Consider the following 13,095-nt stretch of genomic DNA (forward strand, 5'->3'; position numbering starts at 1 on the left):
TGCAGCACTGGAATAAGCTGCCCAGGGAAGTGGTGGAGTCACCATCACTGGAGGTGTTCAAGGAATGTGTGGACGTGGCACTGCGGGACATGGTTTAGTGGGCATGGTGGTGTTGGGCTGATGGTTGGACTTGATGATCTTACAGGTCTTTTCCAATCATAGTGATTCTGTGATTCTGTGATTCCTGGTTCTTACAGGTAGATTGGGGCGGGGGGGGGGGGGGGCGGGATTTGCAAGCATTAAGTTACTTTTCCACTTTTCCTCTCCTCTCCTCCATTTTTCAATTGCAACCAAAAATGTTAAAGTAATGAAACTTAAAGAATGCATCCGAATTTGTACAAATTTCAGATGAATGCCATGAGCTAGCTAGATACTCATTCTAAGCAAAGTGTTAAGACCTTGACCAGCATAAAATTACCACCACTTTAAAATCACTGTTACCGTACTTGCCAGTTTTCCGTGAAAGACTATAAGTACTGCAAGTCATTTTTTGAACAGGCTTCTTGTATTTAATGTCCATGAAGGATTTAGCACATGAGGTGCTGAAAACATGAAAAGCTGGGATTCATCTTGTTTAATTTTACAGTGAAAACCTCTGGATACAAACATGTCATCTTGCCTTTCCCTTAAAGCCAATGGAGAAAAATTACAGCTTCTATGGCCTGATTCATCAGTCCCATTTTAAACCTCTGCTTTGGAGAAACCGTACATTAAATCCATTATATCTCCCTTCAACTACAAATGATGATTAACCCAGATGATTAGCTTGGGTGTAGCTGTCCACAAATAAAGAGGTGGATCCCATCACTAACTATGGTTTGAAGCTTTGAAAATTTCCTCATTAATTATCACTACAGCAGGGCACTAAAAATAATTTAGATTTGATAAGGCCCAGTCTTACTCATTTTCCTTTATGATTAACACTTCAGCTGCTTAGTTTTTTTCAAGCTGGCTTTAAGGAATGTTTCCTTGCCTATCTGTCTTTTATCAAAATGGAAAAATTTTGTAGTTTTTTTTTGTTGTTGTTGTTGTTGTTTAATAACTAAAAGAAAAATATTTTTGTTAAAAATATTAATTCAATTTCTGGTTTTGTTCCAAATTTCCCTTTTTATTCTCTTTTCTCTTATGTTGTTCTATTTCCCTTTGTACCATCAGAGAAATTTTGCTCTGCATTTAAATTTTGTTCTTTTTATTTTGGGTTTTTTTTGTTTGTTTTTTAAGAGAGGAGACTTGGAGGGATGAAAAAACCACAATAATCCTCAAAGTTCCAAAGTATTTATTTCAATTTCTGCCATTTGCATAGTTCAGAAGCACTTTCAAATTCATGGATTATGTAATGTCTTCTGGATTTGGGGTTATTAAATTCAACATGTAATTTTAGTTTTCATCACCACAAGTAACCAGAAAAGAGTACCTGGGCACCCAGTCCAAAACACAGGACAGGAAAAAGTCATCTAGATTCCTTTGGGAAAGTATATTTTCTATTAAGTTTTCTGCTGCTCTTTCAAGTCCATTTTTACATGCAGGTAAATTTTTCAGAGTAGATTGTTTAAATAAAAATAGAATTTTTAAATTAATACCTTCTTCATAAAAAATTTATTTGCTATTCTCTTGTGACTTTCGATGATTATCTTCCGTTCAACATTAGCGATGGAATGACCGCAATGACTGACATACTCCATCAGCTCAAATTCCAGTCTTTTTAAAGGAGCATAAAAAATCAAATACATTAAAATATAGATAAAATATAATGAAAATATTTTAATGTTTCCATTTTGAAGCTAGAAACCTACTTTTAAATGTCTGACTTTTATTGGTATATGGAACTATCTTGAGCAGCTCTTCCAATTTTTTATGCCCTGAGTGGCAATGTCTGCTGATAGATTACACATAATAAAAAGATTTCAATGTTGGGATGTTTTGCTCAGTCTCTTCTCTTTTTTTTACCTGCTCCTTATGGCATTTAACTCTTTTTGCTATCACTCCTTGCCTTTGTCTGCAAATATTTGGCAACATCTATTCTACCTCTGTGCTAGTAATCCTTTGGCTAGCTTAATTCCTTCACTTTGACAATTAAACTGTTCACAGCAGTCCTGGGAGAAATCTTTGGGAACTGTCCTCTTCATTTAATTTTACAACTGTGGTAATTCCACCCAGCTGGCTTTCTGGATTGTATTATAAAATACATCCAGATAGTTCCACAGTTTACTAAGTGCATGGTGTCCTTTGAAGTCAGACTGAGATATATCAGCCTGACTCAATGGGATTTCATATTTCGTATTTCGGTGTTTGCCTTAGTGATTCGTATGACTTTTTACCTGCAAACACCTTCTGCATCTCAACATCCAACTGCCCTGGGCCTGGCTGTCACCCTTGTATTAGACATGGTGCAGTCATAACCCAACAATGAGGGCTGAGACTTTTTTTAGAAGCACGTGAAGTTGAAAATCAACAGAAGTTTTAATGACAGGAGAAAAATAGTACTAGTGCCCATATCTCTAAGCATGTCATCCTCTTTTACAAAAAGAACATACAGTGTGCTGCATAAAATGCTAGACATGTAGTGCTGACTGTTGCTGTGACCTTTAATGAGGAATGTGTTCATCAGCCTTTAGCTATCTGAAGGTTGGAAGCTGTATGTCTACACTATGCCAGTCGTATGGATGGCCTTCATATAATTTGAAATAGCCCCAAATTTTACAAGGCTCAGTCCTTTTGGAGTGGCAGCTAGACACTAGCTGGGTTGCACTCGGGCAGCTCACATGGCACTAGATGCCTACAGGTGTGCAAATAAATCAAGAACTCACAGTAAAGTAGAAGATCCAAACTGGTAGCCTTCTCCTCTACTAAACGGAAGGGCATTAGGTGCTTTCGGAGAAAGTTGAACCAGAACATATGAGCAAGGTGAATCTTCTCCCGCAAATGAGGCCTGTCCCCTTCCATTGACTTTAGAGAGAGCTCAGAAAACATTCATAGAATAGATGTCCAGCTTTTAGACAACTAAACTCAAGCAAGATTGGGTCATGCTCTGGTGCATCAAATTCTAAACAAATTAAAATTATTAGGAGTTTGGAGGAAGAACTGTACTTTGCTGTTCAGGAGTATGGCAGTACTAGTTTTGTGTCAGAAGAGGCCAGGATGGTATATAAGATTGTCTTTGCGGTGTACTCAGTGTGTCTGCATGTACATCGGTCTACGCATCTCGGCATTGCAGCAGCACTATCCTGAAACTTTGCACAGAGGAAATTGTTTTTTCCAAATCCTGGAGTACACTACCTAGTGAGCCTGGAAAGTCAGTTTCACTGGCAAGCTGCCTTTCTCTAGTATGTAAATTAAAAGTAATAATGCCTATTATATTAGGTATTCCAAAGCAAGATGTGGGATTCAGCTCACAGATTAAGAAATCTAAATTTATGTATTGACTAGATTCTTTCTTGACTGTAACAGGAGCTCACACCTTGGGTTCTATCCAGCCCTGCACATACAGGTGTCTACCTCCAGTTGAGATCCCCAGGACATACCTCATGACCTCCAGTTGCTACATAGTTCTTCTCCAGCTCCTGTGTCCCATCATTGAGCCCAATGGGGATGTTTCTGATGCCTTAGGGTATTTCAAATGACACTAGACACCAAAGCGTGGACAACTTAGCCAAGCACACAGAGCTTACACATAGACACCTATGTTGTTGGAAACTGTGTGACTCAGTTCCCTAAACATGGGTGTTTCAGGTCATTTCAGACAGTGTATCTGAGATGATATCCACATGAGCCTATGACAGCACTCAGGAGACTTGCCCTTGTTCAGTGACACTTGAAATACTTATGAATATATAAAATGAAATAAAGCTGGTCCCTTGCCTCTGATCCATCCAGTGGCAAATTTGCCTGGGTCAGACATGCAAAGTCTGGTCAACCGTTCTCTTGTGGTAATATTTGCCACAGTAGGTACTGTCTGGTTTGCCAGACATACCAAAGTATCCACATATCCAGTTACTAAAAATCTTTCTGTTGGCTTGTCTGGAATTTGAATAAAGACTTATCGTAAGGCAGGTTGGAAAATGAAAGAAACAGAGCCTGTTGTTAATAATGTTTGCTCAGAACTAATGCCTTTATTTAATGTTGGTTATTTTTGACATGATCCTTTTGTACAGATGCTGTTGTCTGCAGTGGTTAGCACCACGCCAAGTCTTAGATGCTTTGCAAGGTTTCTTCCAGCACCATGGGGGTCGTCAGGTCACCCTTTTTCCTATTTAATTGTTAATAACTAGTCATGATTCGCAGACCTGTTGTCAGATGTGCAGACCGATAAAGGGGCTGTGAGCAGGAGAATGCTATTTTTCATCACTTGTGTTGTTTAACAAATGTGTTGCAACACAAGGCTGAAGTGTGCAACATCCAAACCCCAAAGCACTTCGCACTTCTAACCTCTTCCTTCTGCCTCTCATCTCCTTCAGGAACAGAAGGAGGTAATTTCCAAGGTCAACATGTCCCCTTTTATTCAGATACTCTTTTGAAAGAGAAAGAGGGAGAGACACACATTCATTTTGACCTGTGAATTCCAAGTTTAAAAGGACTCTGATGAATAACCCTCCCCCCATTTGAAAGGCTCATTTCTAACATACCTCAGGAACGGCCAGATCTGATAGGGAATATCATTCAGAATTCTTTCATGTAGCTCATTTCCTAATCTCTTTGCTCCATCACTGGAAGGTTAATAGGAAAAACAACAAATGGGCATATTGCTGCAATCAAACAAAAATCCCAACTCTGTTTACATGGTTACACAGCTTTCATGTGAAGATGGCAAACAGACGGCTCTCTCAACAGAAAGACACCTATATCTGTATTTCTTTTGCCTTGGTCGGAAGTAGTTTCATCCTCTACCTTGTGTGGCAGTGCCCAGAGGCCAACACTGGGATAAGACCTGTGTCAAGCAAGGTGCTACAGAGATTCATTGTAAGAAGCCCCAGAGAACTGATAATTAAAATGAATAGTTCTATTCCTGTTTGACTGAGACCCAGGAGCTTACGGCTGGGCTTCCTCTGAGTAAATAGATAAATCTCATGTGAACGTCTCTATTCAAGCCACCACCCCACCCATCCTTTATAGTCAAAGGAAAGAAATAGGCCCTTTGAAGCGACTTGCCGGAAAGCAGTGACCTCACTGCAGACTAATCTTCTGTGTAAGCTCCACAAACAGATGGGGAGAAGTGGACCTGTGCTCTTGTTGGTTATGGGGACTCCAGAGCTGGAGTGGGCAACCTCCTGAATGAAAAACCAGGAGATATTACTAGTTCTTGAGCTAAAGTCTTTGGAATGGTAATAGACTCCTGGTCCGCAAAGACCAACCACAGAGTGGGACTCGATACACTCATTCACCAGGCCATAATTTTTGACAGGGTGACAGTGATTAAAATGTTGCATGGTAGACAAGTTGAACATGAGCCAGAAATGTGGCAGAGGAGGCCCACAGCTGCATTAGCAAGTATGCTGCCAGCAGGTTGAGAGAGGTGGTACTTCTCCTCTACTCAGAAGTGGTGAGACACATCTGGGATACTGTGAACAGTGCTGGACTCCCCAGGACGAAAGCGGAATGAAAATCGGGGGGGCCAGTCCAGTGGAGGCCATGAAGGTAATCAAGGGATCAGAGCATCTCTCATACAAGGAAAGAGTGAGGGAGCTGGGTTGTTTAGCCTGCACAAGAGAAAACTCATGAAGATCTTATCAATGTTTATAAATACTTGATGGGGAAGGAGAAAAGAAGATGGAGCCAGGGTCTTGTCAGTGATACCCAGAGACAGGGCAAGAGGCAAGGGGCACAAACCAAAATACAAGAAATTCTGTTTAAACAGAGGAAACATCCTTTTTGCTCTGAGGGTAGCTAAACACTGGAACGGGTTGCCCAGAGAGACTGTGGAGTATCCATCCCTAGAGTTATTAAAAACCTGACTGGACATGGCCCTGAACATCCTTCCCCAGCTGGGCTGGGCTAGACCATCTCCAGAGTCCCCTACCAACCTTAGCAATTCTGTAATACCGCATTGATGTATCCAGACCCATAAAAGAAGAGCAGAGCCTACCTCAGGCCCCAGTGAAAGATATAATACAAACAAGAGAAGGAGCCAGAACAACAGGAGAAAAATATAAGGGTCTCTATTTGGCAAACCTGCACATGCTGGTCATTGAGAGTTACTAAGGGACTCACCCAGAGCAGGAACCTCTGCTATCTGTTTGGCTGATAGAGGAAAAGATTGTACATGCTGCATGGGCCAGGCTCCACAGTGCAGCACCTTTCTTTGCAGCAGGGAGATGTTTATTTGCAGCACTGAAGAACATACATTCCTTACACCAAGGAAAATAAATAATTTTTAAAAAAGGAGGCAAAAGCTAAAACAAATAAATGCACCTTATATCTCTCTCTGAAGACAGGTCCTGGACAAAAGCCAAAGAGGAGGAAATTCCAAAGTGAGAGGGAGGGGGAAGCCCTTGACAGAGAAAATGCTGAGTTACTGGTGCTCACGAAGTCTCAGGACAAAGGGGAAGATCTATTTTCTACTCCCTTATACAGCTGTTTCTGAGTTTCAGCATTTCAGTTTTGACTTGGAATGAAGTTGATTTTTTATGGCCTCACAGCTGTTAGGAGGTTTTAAACAAGAGCAAAGTAGGTATAAAATATCCCCCATGCTGCAACGATAGATCTAGGTACGCGCTTTGCCAAGGTATCAATAACAGCATCAATTTATGCTCATAAATGAGAAAGACCTCATCCAAGCCATGTTGAAATAAAAGAAAAATACTTTCTTGGACTTTGGAAAGATTCATTCTGGCCTCAGAGGTGGCAGATAATCCACAAATTTCACTATGACCACAGGACTCACCAGAGAGCAGAATTGTAAATACATTGATAGCACCACCCCACGTATATAACCAGCAGCCAGCATGTGCCAGCGTGAAAAAACTTACTACTTACTCATCTCCTTCACTTGGTCCAATCTAAAAGGTCTGAGGCATGAATAGACTTTTCAACTATGAGACTCTGCCCATCTAAAATGAGTGTCCAACAGGAGGGTAAATGGCTGGGCAGAACAGTAGCTATTTTTATCAGTCATTTTTACCTGTTTTGTATACACGCTGCAAGATGATGGAGAAGCAGTCTTTAGAATTCAGTCTCTGGAGCCATGAGGTGGAAGCGTTTAGGCAGTCTTGACTCCCTCAGAGTGTTGGCTCTGAACGTTACCTTTTTGTTGCTGTCAGAATTACCTGAAATAGCTTTAGTCCTTGTTTTATTTCTGCAATACGCAAGTCAGGGCACTGAAGCTGAAAAGAATGACATGGATTGTGGAAACCATTAGTCAGTGCTAAGGCTTTAGCTTTGACTTTTGAATGGTGATTTGCAAAGTATTACCCAATCCCCTTGACATTACAAATTCTCCTTTTTTTTTTTGTTTTCTTTTTTTGCAGGTGAATCTTGATTGAGTAACCCAGAACCATTCAGCTAATTGGTAACATTCACTTGTATATACAGATATATACAGATACACACCCACATGTGCCTGGGTGAAATCTCATACCAGCATTTTTGCGCTTATATAAGACACAGTTACTTTTCTTTATTTTCAGTGTGGTTTTCTGTATTTATATCAGTATTAAATGTAATTTATTAAGTTTACAACCTTGACAGTGTGAATACATTGCCATTTATTAGGCATTGGCAAGGCATTAAAACATCTGTTTTATAAGAAACACAGTACTTTTCTGGAGCTTTTGTTCCGTTAGATGGAATTACTTTGGGAAACTCTCCAGAGAGAAAGCTCTGGCTCGACATCGTCTAGCCACATTCTTGCCAGAGTCCTTGGTGCAAACTTGACATCAACAGTAGGGGAAGTTACAGGATTGCTTTTTTCCTAGACCCTGCCACAACATCCAGATGACCCAGGGGAAAGCAGGAAATAGAGGGAGAGAAGAACAGAAAAGAAATTGGGAGAGAATGGGGGTCCATCACTCTTAGCATGCATAGCGTGCGCATGTTTTAAGACCAGAAGAAACCACCTTGTGTCAACATAACCTGAGTTTTGGGCAACATACCTCAAGTACTCACTCATAGCTGAAGCCTGATTGATGCCTTCCAGTACAAGTACAGAACAAGTGTGACTAGGAAGTGCCAGTGTACCAAATGAAGGATCTGTGCATGCAACGGGTCTCAGCAGAAGCCAAGTGTGGGACTGAAGACCAAAAGCTAGATTTACCAGATCTGTACAAGGAGCAACTCCAGTCCTCTTAAGCAGACTTTTAATTGCAGAATCATGGGAAAGTTTATGTTGGAAGGGACCTCCGGTGGTCTCTCGTCCAACCGCCTTTTCAAAGATTAACTCCTTTTCAAAGCTAACTGCAAAGCTAGAACAAACTCAGTTCAGTTTTCAAAATGTCCAAGGATGGAGACTGTACAGTGCCTCTGTGGAATTATAGGAAGGGCACTAAGGAAGGACAACCCAGCTATACAACCTGTACCGAAGATGATAATGACACCAGCAGGTTTGGGACTACAGCTGCCAAGCGGCAATGTGCCACAGTGAAAAAAAAAAAAAAGCAGATTACCATTTAACCAATGTCAAATAAAATACTTCCGGTCAGATCAGTGAATCCAAGTGAAACATTCCAGTTTCAGGAATGCTGAAATATTTCATTTTTCACAAAAAATGTTGAAGGAAAACATTTTGACAGATGCATTTCCATTTAGTTAAAGAAAGAAGAACTAATCTTCTCATCCTAATTTAGAATTAAAACAGATCTTGCAATCTTAGAATACCCCCCAGAATCCAAAATTATAACTATTGCTCAGTATAAAGAATGTGTAAGGCCTGTGTAAAGTAGGATATCAGTGAAGTAAGTCATACCAGATCTTTTGGACCTTGAAGTCTGTGAATCTATTACATAGATACAGAACATTACATACATACACAGAACATACACACTGCTGCATACAAATAACCATCTTACTACCCAAAACTTTGTGAAGGAATTGGATAGATTCCATTTATTAAAAAAACCCTAAATCAAATGTACACTCTCTTTCCCAAAGGTAACTAGTTCATTTTAAATAATTGCATAAACAGTGGTAAAAGCTTCCTTAAAAATCATATATCAATCCTTGGATTGTTCTCTAACCTTAGCTATGGTGGAGATCACTACTGCATGCTGGGAATACACACTTTCCGCTTCATCAGTTTGCATTCTCTAAAGTTTCAAAGGTCCTGGCTGTGACTTGGTATTTCCTGCCACTGTTTGCTGGTTTTGTGTCCCTTTGGAGCAGAACAAGCACTGGCCTACAGTTCCCTGGGAGTCAATGGCTGTCTTGGAAAACTATGAAGGACTTATATGAAAATTGATCTGAGAGTGACTGCAGGAATCAGCGTCTTCTTTTGATGACTTTTGAAGTCCTTGGTGGATGGGCACTATGTTAGATGACAGACTTACAGAGTTCCTGGAGCCTCGCCTGAGGAAGTGGAGGATCTTGTGCCATTTCTGTTGCCAGCATGTTTAAATTCACTATGCAGACCCTGAACACCTGCCAAAAATGAAAACATGTAAGGCAATGACAGTTCAGAAAAAGCTGAAAGCCAGTGTGTCAAACTAGCACTGTCCTCCTCATTTGCTTCCTCATCAAAGAGCTGTAGAAAAGTACTTCAAGCCAGGTTTTGGGGGCCTGCTGATAAACATCACGTACACAAGCCAGAGCATTCTGTATTTGAAAATAGTTTAAAGTTGGTATTACCCCTTGGTATGGCCAATCTGCTTCTGCCAAACTAAACTAGCCTGAGGGCTGTGGTAGTTCATACAAAAAGTTTATAGTTATAAGGAGTCCATACTGCAGCCAGGTGTTGGCTTCCTGCCCCTGAGAGTTCAACATGGAGTTAGAAAGAGGTGAAGAGGGAACAGATGCAGGATTGGTTGGTCTGCCGCAGTCTAAGGGCCACCTAGAGAAAGAGAGGGGGGAACAGAGGGTTGGAACACCTCTCCTATGAGTAAAGGCTGAGAGAATTGCGGTTGTTCAGCCTGGAGAAGAGGAGGCTCCAGGGAGACCTTATTCCGGCCTTTCAGTACTTAAAGGGGGCTTATAAGAAAGATGGGGACAGACTTTTTTGTAGGGCCTGCTGCAATAGGACAAGGGGTAATGGTTTTAAACTAAAAGAGGGTGGACTTATACTAGATTTAAGGAAGACATTTTTTATGCTGAGGGTGGTGAAACACTGGCACAGGTTGCCCAGAGAGGTGGTAGATGCTCCATCCCTGGAAACATTCAAGGTCAGGTTGGGCAGGGCTCTGGGTGACCTGATCTAGTTGAAGATGTCCCTACTCATTGCAGGGGGCTTGGACTAGATGACCTTTAAAGGTCCCTTCCAACCCAAACCATTCTGTGATTCTGTGATTCTGTGATTCTAACTCATCGCCAGAGAAGCTATGCTGTTGGGACTGGAAGATCTGAGGTTAATGCAAGTAGCAATAGATGTAGAACGTTTTCTTTTACAATGAATATTTAGAGGAACTCTCCTTTTTCGTTTTAGTGTATTTCAATAGCAAGATAAAAATGGCTCTTCAGCCTTTCAGAGGTGCACATCAGCTACTGTGAAATTTCTGAATGTGAGGTATTGCATAGAATAGAAGAAGGAGTCCTATGCTATTATTTAAGCTTATTTACTGCAAGAAAACATTAGCCCCAATAATATTAGTCAATAGAGGAAGGAAGGGTTGTGTCTTATGATAGAAGAGTGATTTCTTTTCAAATAGAGAAGCCAGAGGACAGCTTTGAAAAATGATGCCTGGCACAACCTGCCAACAAAAGTAAAGAAGGGTGCAGAAAAGGAAACCAAGCGGATGCTGGGACCCAACAGTTTGAAAAAAATGCCTCAAGGTAAAAGATCTAAGCTATTGTGTGGTCTGCTCCAGCCTTGAGACTTTGGTTATCCCTATAAGCATTCAGGGACAAAAGCGACTTTTTACAGATGTATTTGACAAGCTTCCTACAGCAACAGGCAATCAAAGTCAGGTTTGGAAGCAAAATTCTGTACTCTACAGATGGGATTCACCTACCTTCACTAATCAAAAAGGTATTCAAGCTGAAATTAATCATCTAGATATAACTACCTTTTTCAAAAAACTTCTTAAGATTTTAAAAAAATCACCCACTGAATGGTCATGTTTCTCTCTATTTATTATTAAGCAGATATTTCAAGCTATTAAATGACTAACAGACAGTAGAAACATGGTGGAGACTATCTCTTTTAGGGGAACTTCCCTCAGAATTTCAAGCAGTCTTTCACAACCTTATCAATAGCTCAGAAAACTTGTACTCCAGTCCCACACCATCCAGTAGCCAAAACACTTCAGCTGTTCAGCTTTGGTACTTTGCTTTCTTGGAATTTTTTTTGTTTGGTTATTTGTTTTGTTTTTGCCTAATTATCACACTTTCAACATTTGGTTGTTGGGACTGATTCTACTGGTGCTCGGAAAAAAACTTTACAACTCACAAAGAGTTATAAAGCAGGTACATTTATTACGGCGCCGGATGCAAGGGGATTTCTCCTCAAAGCATCACTACATGCATATAGTAGAGGAAAACACCTATTTAGCGAATCAAAAAATGAAAAAAATCCAACACCAGCAACCCCAGACTCACCCTTATTTTTACAGATCCCACACAAAGAGTGGAGTTCAAGCATCTTCTCGATCAGCATATCTATTTTTTGGCAGCTGTTCAAATATGCCTAAATTCGTGTGCTGTTTAGGACACAGAAGCATCCTAACCTAGGCTCTTAGGTTAGTTAGAAACAATCTCCTTCAATAGCTTGTGAAGGAGATAAGCACTTGCTGAAGCTGATCCCCTAAACCCATTTCCTGTGGTCTCAATAAAAAAAAAAAAATCAGTGGTAAGTCAGGGATGGAATTACATCCCAAATTACAATTCTTTCTTCCCCTCTGCTTCCCCTCACACTTTTGCTAAGCTGGATTTAACCTGAAAATTCTGCACTTCTCCTATTTTTCCTACAATTATTCATAATAACCTGTAGAACAAATTTGCTTGGACCCAAGTCAGAGCTCCCATCTACCCAGAGGCAAAAGACCATTCTCTTATGGGACAGGTACTACGGTGATCTCTTATACAATGTGTCTTTAAAGCCAAATTTTTATCCTTTGAAGATCTATATATCACCATCGGAGCAGACCTAGGAGAGGCAACCAAAGGCATGTCAGGGTGAGGGGAAAAGAATATGTGTGGATACCCTCTGGTGTCCATACCACGTCAAGGATAAGGATCTGTCTTAACAGCCACATCACATTGCTCTTAGCTCAAGCAGTAGCAGCCAGCCTGTTTGCAGCTGGAAAAGCAAAGTGCCATCAACAACATTTACATAGTTCACACACACCCCTGGGCTGATTAGGTGTGAAATAGGGACAGGAAATTGCTTTTAAGTGTCCAGCATTCTTGGCTCCAACTAGACCCATGCAGGGCATTTTCATCTGCGTGCCATACCTAACTCCACAGAAGCAGAAGTAAGGTAAAACAGAAAGGAAGCACTGTGGTGCTATGGAGTCATCTGCAATTTGGGGTGGCACGTTGGAGGCCTCTTTCTACAGCTAGTAAATACTGAAGGGATTCTAGAAAGGGGATATTGAAAGCACCTGGGTAACAGTCCTGTAAAGTGCGTATTCAAACTGTGTTTCACTTTTGTTTTCCTTCTCTCTGTTGCTGTCTTACACCTACACTCCTGACCTGATTATATATCTGTCTTTTACTGTTAAGACTGAGTAAGGGAGAGGGAAGAGATCAAATCTAGAGCTTTCTGCCACCTGTGAATCAGAGTAAAATGGGGTGTAGAGGGAGCCTTGTGATAATCTGCACCCCAGGCATGGTTAGGAAATTTAGGAGCTCCAAGAGGATCTGTTGTGTGTGAGTGTCTGTGTGTGTGTTACTTGGGGAAGCAGGTAGGGTTGTGTTAGTAGTTGCTAAGACATATGTTAAGGACTGACTTAGCTTCAGCGGACACAAGAGGTCCCTTCTTGTGAGACACAGATATCACTGGTCCCCCACCTGCACTTT

The sequence above is a fragment of the Gavia stellata genome, chromosome 6, assembly GCF_030936135.1.
Source record: "Gavia stellata isolate bGavSte3 chromosome 6, bGavSte3.hap2, whole genome shotgun sequence".
Classification (NCBI taxonomy): Eukaryota; Metazoa; Chordata; class Aves; order Gaviiformes; family Gaviidae; genus Gavia; species Gavia stellata.